General features: G+C 38.0%; 1 long non-coding RNA gene across 3 annotated transcripts; it reads right to left on the minus strand.

Moving 5' to 3' along the window:
• Positions 1-1241: 1241 nt before the first annotated feature.
• Positions 1242-6595, minus strand: LOC127620125 (uncharacterized). Of its 3 annotated transcripts, none has more exons than XR_007967671.1 (7): positions 3217-6595; positions 3034-3134; positions 2472-2523; positions 2290-2376; positions 2081-2166; positions 1935-1978; positions 1242-1778 (listed from the first exon to the last, which is right to left on the minus strand). It is a non-coding gene; the product is annotated as an uncharacterized LOC127620125 (long non-coding RNA). The 3 variants fall into 3 exon arrangements; XR_007967672.1 differs by having other exon boundaries at positions 2825-3134; XR_007967670.1 differs by having other exon boundaries at positions 2472-3134.
• Positions 6596-9375: the final 2780 nt, after the last annotated feature.

Here is a 9375-nt window from a genome sequence, read left to right on the forward strand (position 1 = left end):
GCTTGAAATCATGATTGTGCCTAGAGGCTGCAATGCAAGATGCACAATGAAAAGGAATTTCTATTTTGGTCGGTTCTCACCCAAAACCGTTTAGATTGCTTCAATTCTAACTTAAACCAGGGGGTTTCAAAGTCTTAAACAGCAAGCCCCCCTCTCTGACAAAACGTAGAAACCACGTCCAAGTACGCGGGGGCAACCGGCATATCATGGATGCGCTCTCGCATGATATACATTCAAAGCATTTAATTGTATTATAACAACATAATGCTAGTCTATTAAACTGGACTAATGTATCTTTTGATTTTACTTGATGAATTTATCATCAATCTCTACATCTCCTCTGACAAGCTCTGGCACCCTTCAAATCGTGGGATTAAACCATGGGAGTCATATGGATTGCTTTTATTCTACCTTTATGTGCTTTTTGTAGCTTCAAAGTTTTGGACCCCATTCACTTGTATTTTATGGACCTACAGAGCTGAGATATTCCCCATTAATGTGAAAATGACTTTTATTAAAAACTAAACATTCCATGTTCTTGGCCAACTCTTCTACATTCAGTTGTTATAATTATTTCTGGATTGTGCATTTAAGAGTTTTTATAGGCCTAGAGTCTGTGGGGCCTCTCATGTCCAATATTATTTACGTCATAAAGCAAGTTCATTTCACGATTTAAACGGGAAAAAAACTAATCTAGACTTAAAACATTTTTAATGTCATTATACTATCAGTAGGGGTTTATGCTTATACATACTGGTTTGATATAGGCTACTGGCAACCTAAGTACTTTATATATGAAGTTAAACGTCACGTTTTGATTAGGCTATCACATTCGTAATGCTAAATATCTATTTTCATCCCGCCAATTACTGTGGCAACGGTTCCAACTCGTTTTAAATCCAACCATAAGCTTTTATTTATTTAGATTTAGTATGAAGTAGCATCCAACGTGTGCATGACGCAGCAGTAGTGGCGCCAAACCATAAAAGGGAATGTTGAATGACACTCGTTTGGGTGAAAAGTGCTTATTATCGAGATTGCAGAGGACAGATCACTGTCGATAACATATTTACCCTGTTGAGATATAATTAATTAAAACATGATTCACAAGGGTCATATGTTATGTAGGAAAAAACGGAATTCCGGATTAATACTTATTTTAAATTTGTTAGAAAGCTCGGGAAAACGACGTGCAGGGGTTTGTCTTTCCTTCTGAACTACTGCCCTCTTGTGGTCAAACTGAGAAAGTATGTGTAGTGCAGGAAACAAAATGCCTCTGGTCCAGTTTTGAAATACACAACATCAATAAAAAATCAGCATACTTTATTTAATGTTTTTACATTGAGTTTTTAAATGATCAAATCAAGTATTACAGTAATTACCAAATTTGACAAAAAATAAAAATAAAAAATGGGTGAATGGAAAGCATTTTGTAATTGGCTTTATACAGCTAACTATTGTTTATACTGGTTTACCAAATTATTTATTGCATTTGATCGTTAATTTTTATGATCCTTAAATCTAAAACGAAGAGGGGTAATATGGAGGCAGCTGTTATTCAGCTAGGCATACAATGTCCCAACCACTAGACCAACAACTGCCATTGTTTCGTTTGGTGATAACTAATTAATCATTGGTCTTTTGGAGTGAGGAGGTACACTTTCTCTGTCATTGATTCCAGTCTCCATGTTTTGTGTTTCTCCTCAAAGCTATCTACACACTGTAGCAGTTCAATGTCATAGGCCCCTCCTGGTATGACACACTCATTGTAATAATTACTGGAAAAAAGAAGAAACAACATTTCTCAGGAACTCCTTGCTCCATTAACTTGCAGTTAACTTTTAATAACATAGCAACATCAAATTGTTTTACAGTAACAAATAGTAATTGAAATGGTTATGTTGATGTGTTTCAGAGGAGTAACCAAAACTCACCAAATAAATTGTTTTACATCTTTCAGATACAAAAAATGGTGGACCTGTATGTGGCAACGGAAATCATCAAACATTGCACAAATAACGCAAATGCTTTACAATGAAAATAATTACTCATTCAATTTGCCTTTCTTTCCAAATGTTACCTTTATACAGCTCAGGATCATATTCCAATGTGTTCACAAGATATCTGCAGTCGCTGTCCATTAAGCAAACAAGGAGAGTAGCATACCTTAAAAATGAAGAAGGCATGTATTTAAATAAAGATTAAGAGCAGGGGTGTATGATTTATGTGTATTATATAATACAATACCTTTAAAATAAAAGTACACCCTGTACTGTATTTATTACTTACTTTGTCCTGTCACATGGGTTTATAGCCACCAGTGCTCCTCTATCCCAAATTCCTCCCAACTTTCCGGCAATGTCACTGTGTTTTGGACTGAGAACAAAAAGAGAGGGAGAGGGGTTGGGGGAATTTAAATGTGCTTCAAGTGACATGTTTAATCAACTAAAATTAGAACGTGAAGCACGCACCTGGAGAACTTGTATAAATCACACTGATAGATGAGATCTTTCTATCTGCACTCTGAGAACAAGGGAAATGCATTAGTTCAGTGGGCGTCACATGTAACTCACACAGAACCATAAAGCTGTCTACTTCCATTAAAGAAAGCTGAAGTACTACACTGAGAGGATTTCATCTGAAAATAATCTAAGGCACCCATTAAGCCACACGCCAAATGCCATTCTATCAATACAACTAGTAACTCGTTGTATGATTGTAACAGTATAAGGACGGGCAAGGAGTAGGCGAGAACCGGCTGCACAGTACATGTAAAGTTTAATTAGAAACTCAACATAACACAAACATAAACACAAGGACACACATGCAACGCCACTGCGTGTGTGTCTCTCTCTCTCTCTGAACTGGCGTCTCCGGCTCCCCTTATCTCGTCCTCATGATGATCAGCTGATTCATCACTGGCCATGCACCCTCCTCCTCGTCACAATTATTTATAGGAACTGTAATCCCCTTTAGCTTCTTTCATCACTGGTTTGTGTCCACTGTGGGTACCAAAAGCAGACCTCCAAATACCTTGAACACCTTCGCTCCAGGAATAGCTGGTACTGGTTCTTCATTGTAAGCAAGACTTTGGTCTTCAAAGATCAACAACCATATGACCCATGTCAGCCAACCTACGAAAACATGATGGAAATGTTTAGTAGTACTAGAATGATTTTCAATATTATTTCTTATAATGGACTTTTGATCTTATACCATTTCATGCCTACAGCTTTTCCGCATAGTGGGAAGAAGAATGGAACACTCTTATACAATTTTGTCTTTTGTCTCGATTTTTTGAAGTTGGTTTCCAGCAACCTAACAAAAGGTACAAGAAAAAGAAATCAAGTAAACGGGGTTAAATGAAAAAGAGAGATTCAAAGTAAAACAATAAGAAAGAAGAAACGAGTTAGAGCAAACTGCGTTCTACTTCACATTTATGAATAATTCAAAATAAACATTATTCATTCATAAGTGGCACAGGATGATCTCTAAATAATAAAGCGATAGAGTAGACACACATCTCAGCAGATTGCAAATGTGTGACTATGCATGATTACATATAGCGCTGGTGACCAAATGTCTGAAACTGTTATTACTTGTGCACATGAGGTTTGTGGAAACCAACTTTTCCTTCTTGCCACCTATCCTCTTACTCTAACAAGGCCATCCCTCTGTTTTTTCTTGGGAAGACATGTTCTCGCCTCATCTTTAGTTTCTTCAGACTCTCAATCAAACACTCAAATCTGGAATTAATGAGAACAATGGAACTTGTATACAGTAGCATGAACAATTTGTTCTAAAACTTTCCCAGCATATGATTTATAACCAAAGCAGGTAGCAAATTGAGTACCAAGCCAAAAGCAAGAATAACTGTTTATAATGTAGAACAAGTATCAGATGTGACATCTAAACCAGGACCAGTACTTAAATTCTTGGGGCCTGGGACAAAACTTTTTATAAGTGGGCCCCCTTCTCCCACACTCTCTGAGTAGTCTATCTGATAGAGGACCTCAATGGCCTTCCTTGTCAAAAGGCCTGGAACAATGTTCCCGTTGGTCACTTCCCAACAATGGCCCTGATTATGAAGTAAGGGAAGTGCTGAATTTTGTTAGTGAGACTAAACAGAGTGGAAGTTTAGTGTTTTTGTGTCATTTTTGTTCACCCAAAAATGAAAATACTCTCATCACTTACTCACGCTCAAGCCATCACAGAAGTGTATGACTTTCTTTCTCAAAATTCTGAAGCTCCAAAAAGCACATAAAAGCAGCATAATATGTAATCCATTTGACTTCAATGGTTAAATCTATATCTTCAGAAGGGATATGATAAGTGTTGGTTAGAAACAGATCAATATTTAAAGGGTCTTGAAACACCACAACTTATTATAATATATTTTTTTAGATGTTAATAGGTATATATGTCTTGCACACAAGGGCAAAGAATGTCAACATTCGTTTTTAAAAAATTTTTATTTCAAGAGCAAAGGGTTAATTTAGGGATTTATTTTCAGGCTATTTTCGTATTTCGGGACTGAAATGAACATCAAGTCAACGTCACACTGCTCAATCGCTTAATTTATAAGCAAACAGAAGACATTAAAAGACACTTACATGTTCAGGCCTACAGACCGGGGATTTAGATGCCGCAGCGGTGGAGGAGATCCAGTGTCAACATGTCGGTGATGCCGACGAAGGTTCTTGCTGATGGAGGATTTCGCTGTAATACGTCGATCGATTACGGCGATGGAAATACAATTCTCTGAGTTAGTTACAAGAGTGGCAGATGTTGAGAAACAAATCGAATATCTGGAGTCATCAGAGAGGGAATTATCCGCTAATCCACGACCAAAGTTGATTTGGAACATAATCTTGAAAAGCTTGAAAATTTTGAGAATAGAAGCAGCAGGAATAACGTACGAATTGTTGGAATTCCTGAGCATGAGGAAGGCAGAGATATGGTGAAATTCCTAGACAAGCTTTTCCCAAGTTTGCTCAATATAACAGGCCACAAGCTGGAAATCGAGCGAGCTCACAGAGATCCAGCCTGGAGATCTGCTGAGGGAGAAAGGCCCTGTTCAATCCTGGCCAAATTTCTGAGATCATCCAATAAAGATCTTGTGTTGCGCCAGGAGAGGAGCAAAGGAAAGCTTTCTTGGAAGAATTATAATATTTTCTTTTCCCGGACTTTGCGAGTTCGAAAGGAGAGATACGCGATCAGTTCAGGGAATGCAAGAAACACTTGCATCAACGTAAGATCGCTTTTGCATTGATGTTTCCGGCCAAGCTGAGAATAGAAGCAAAGGATGGTTGTAAAGTATTTACATGTCCGAAACAGGCGCTGTCTTTTATAGAATCAATGGGTGTGTAAACCACAGGGTGTTTCTCGTGTGAGTGGGTCGACTCGCTGTACTTACTCTGGCTTTTGGTGTCATTTTTGTTTCTTTTGTTGGCTCCGCCTAGCAGGCAGAGTTTGTTTTGTGAAGAACACTCTTCCTTAAAGAAACTTTTGGAAACTTTTGGATTGACGGAAGATCACTTTTACACTGAAGTTCCCGTCCAGTTTGAGAATAAATACTACGGAAGACCGCAAAATATCTACATGCTCACACAAAGGATGTCTTTTATAAAGTTTTTTGATTTTATTAATAATATCAACAATCAATATTATCATGTTATGCTATTAATATGTTGTAAGAGGGAACTAGTACAATATAAGCCTTAAACAATTTTTTTTTGTTTGAAGGATGCATAATATCGTCTGTTTATCGTTATCGGCAAAATCTCAGAAAATATCGAGATTTTTTGTCAATATCGCACACCCCCATACAGATCTGGCGACACTTTTGTTTATACGGAATCATTAAAAGAATGGAAAGCTTCTGCCAACCATGACACAAGCCCACATCAGTCTGATTATTAAAAGGACAAAGATCCAAGCGAGTGTAAAAGCTACCATCCAATTTCCCTGATCCAGTAGATGTAAAAATGTTGTCCAAAATTCTGGCTAACGATTAAATAAAGTTATGACATCACTTATACATATATATCAGGTGGGGTTTATTTGGGCCGTAGCTCTTCTGATAACATTCAGACTTCTTATCAATATCATGTGGTCAGTGTCGAATGTTCAGACTCCGGTCGCTGCCATCTCACTTGATATGTTGCAAAAGGCGTTTGATATTGTAGACGTTTTTGGAAATGTATGGGTTTGGGAGTACTTTTTATTGGTTGGAATAAGTTACTTTATAGATAGGCCTACCCGGTAGCGGCGATAGTCCTACTAAAACATTTACTAATTTCTTACTATTTGACTTTGGATAAGGTCACCCGGCAGGGTTGTTCTGTCTAGCCCTGGAACAATTAGCAGCTGTTATTTATTGTTATGTGTGTCTATAATCATCTGTATATACTTTTATGTAACCACAGGGGTGTTTGTTGGGGGATAGGGTGGGGTTTAAATGTTTCCATTTATATATGTATATTTTTCTTGTTTTGCTCTTGTATAGGCCTATATGTATGTATATAGAATTAATAAAAAAAAAAATTATTACAAAACAAGCATAAATCCTGGAAGAAGCAGTCACTGAAAGTAATGATAGAAAAACAGAGACTCTGCTTCTGGAGTTAATTCACACCAAATAAAAAACAAATCTAAAAGAGACATTTTATTATAATGGGGTTGTGTGGCATTTGTTACAAATTAAATTCAATTAAAAGTTGTTAGAACATTGGTAATGCTCTGTTATAGTTTTACTACAATAACATTGTTGTAACCACGACTGTGGTAACCATTTAGAGAAAACCATGGTTTGGATAAAATTAACCATGGGTTTTACTACAGTAACACTGCAGTATCCACATAGTAACCCTATTGTAGTAACCATGGTTAATTTTATGGTAACTATCTAAGTATGGTTGAACTAAATACTGTCAAGAGTTTTGGTCTTGTAATGCTTTACTTTGTTCACTAGATGTCGCCATTGTGTTCTCCCTGTGTTTCCCATGCTTGTTCGTCGTTATTCATTTCACCTGTTCCTCGTTTTCAGAGTTGTATTTAAGTTGCTGTTTTTTGTTTGTTCATGGTTCAGTTTTTGGATTTGAGTTTCCCTGACTTGTTCTCTGTTGCCCCCTAGACCCTATGGATTTCTGACTGTTATTGTTTGGAAATACTTTTTGGTTTTATGTTTTTTGAAACCCTGAGGAGTTTTTACTGCCATGAACTTTGTTTAATGGGCTATATGATGGAACGTTAATTACAACTTCCGGAATAATATATACTGCCCATTTCTACAGATTACCTAATCCCTTCAGCCAATCTTCTCTCCTTGGGCCTAGCTGACAACACCACAATCTCATTTGTTGGACCAGGCTTAGCCCTGTCAAGAAATGTTGTACAAGAACTTACTTACTTTGTGTAAAAAATGTTTAGCTCATATGATCACATTTTCATAAGGAAGGATGCTGCATGGAGCCTTGAATGTTGATGCGATTTATGTGACATAACCAGGAAGAAGTGAGACACATCATGTTGAAAACATCACCTGGGTTCTAGGTTTGTGCCAGTGCTGCTCAGACCCTATGCAGCTGTGAGTAGGGGGGACAGCCATTGCTCCTTGCTGGCTGTAATGTGAGGTCTGGTAGAGCAAAGCTGCAACATGATTGCATAGTGCTAGCCCTGCCACACATGCGCAATGACAGGCCAATAGCTCAATGGGTTTAGAGTCTTTCAGAACAACCTGTAAAAAAAAAAAAATAATAATAATTATCAATTGATACTGTATCTCATGTGTTTTGAGGTTCAGGTAAATCATTTTATTGAGAGTGGCTGAGATTACTGAAATACACATTTAATAACAGAACTACATGGAGTCACAGTGTAGCTAATTATGCCTTTTTAATATGCTCACTGTGTACCTCACCTACCTGCCTCTACTCTCTGGGAATTTGTACCTGTGTCCCCTATGTCTACTACATAATAAACATAGCGTGTACTATGTATTGTTGAGTAAAATACTTTTTGAAATGCACAGTGTAGGCCCTAGTTGGTGCACGGTTCTGTTGGTGCAACAGTAGGCTGTAGGTCCAAACAGTATTACAGTCACTATCTATTCTTCAGCCTATTTTATACTAGCACATGGAATTCCCAGAAAGCAGAACGTATTAACATTATTGAACCTGCTCTCATTCCCCTACACACAAGTTGTGTGGTCTCTCTTTTTTCCTCATTGACCTGAAGCAGCTTTCCCTCACAGACACCTCTCCTGCCTCATTCTTGTCAAAAACTGAGAAACAGAGGCAACGAATTAATCAAGGACCACATAGCAAGACAAAATGTTATGCTAGTGCCAAGCCTGGTTATGTCAAGGAGAGTAGTGGGAGACAGACCTATATTGCTAAATGCTGCCAACTTAGCGGTTATATTCTGTTTACAAATGCTAACGTTAAGCTATCGTTGGTCTTTCAACTTAATAGTAGCTAACTTACGTTCGATAACGTTAGCTAAGTTAGAGGTCTATAGCTAGCTTACAGAACAAAATAATTATAGCGTACTTTTGCTAACTTACCTTCGTAGTCATGGATATAGCTGGATATGTACAGCTTAAATCCCTTTTCATGTTTGTTTGATGAAGTCTGAATTTGAATGAATCAGGTGGTGTACATCATCATTTGTGTTGACTCGAGGTACATACTGCAGGCAGCAAGTATAGAACATCTTTGAACATCTTTTTCAGGAATGACAGTTGACCGGAAATGCCCTTATCTAAACCAGGAATTAACCGTGCATATAGCCAATTGGATTCACTTTTTGGCATTGCTCCAGAGTTCTCCTTTGGATCATTTAAAGACTTGTTTTTGTTTTGTCCTTGACTTCTGTGCGTTCTTTGCAATTGAGTCCACATTCCCGGTTTTCTCTGAGCTCCATTCCCTTGACCAGGTGCAGACTGACCTGGGATTTTAAATAGAAACTGTCCCATAAGTTGTTGAGTGGGGGGTGTCGCTGTCCTATTCTGCATATCGCTGCCCCCTTTGGCATATCGCGGCGCCATTTTGTGGCCCGTTCTGCATAACGCAGAGGCACATTTCAGCTTATCGCGGCCCATTCGGCCCCGTTTTCCCTTCGGGAAAAGTCCCGGTTCTCCCGATGGCTAGTCCGCCCCTGCCCTTTACCTTGCGCCACCCCAAGTCTCTGACAAAATACCATGCTTAAACTATGGTTAATTATGTAATGGTAAACAAAACAGAAGTCTAATCATTTTCCATTTACGCCCATAAATGTAAAAAACATTTTTTTATTCTAATAGAGATAAAAATAAATTCATGCAATGGTTGTCAGTGGTACATGCCACTTTATTGTGCTTCAGTTCTTGCACAC

This window comes from Xyrauchen texanus, chromosome 26, assembly GCF_025860055.1.
Source record: "Xyrauchen texanus isolate HMW12.3.18 chromosome 26, RBS_HiC_50CHRs, whole genome shotgun sequence".
NCBI classification, from domain to species: domain Eukaryota; kingdom Metazoa; phylum Chordata; class Actinopteri; order Cypriniformes; family Catostomidae; genus Xyrauchen; species Xyrauchen texanus.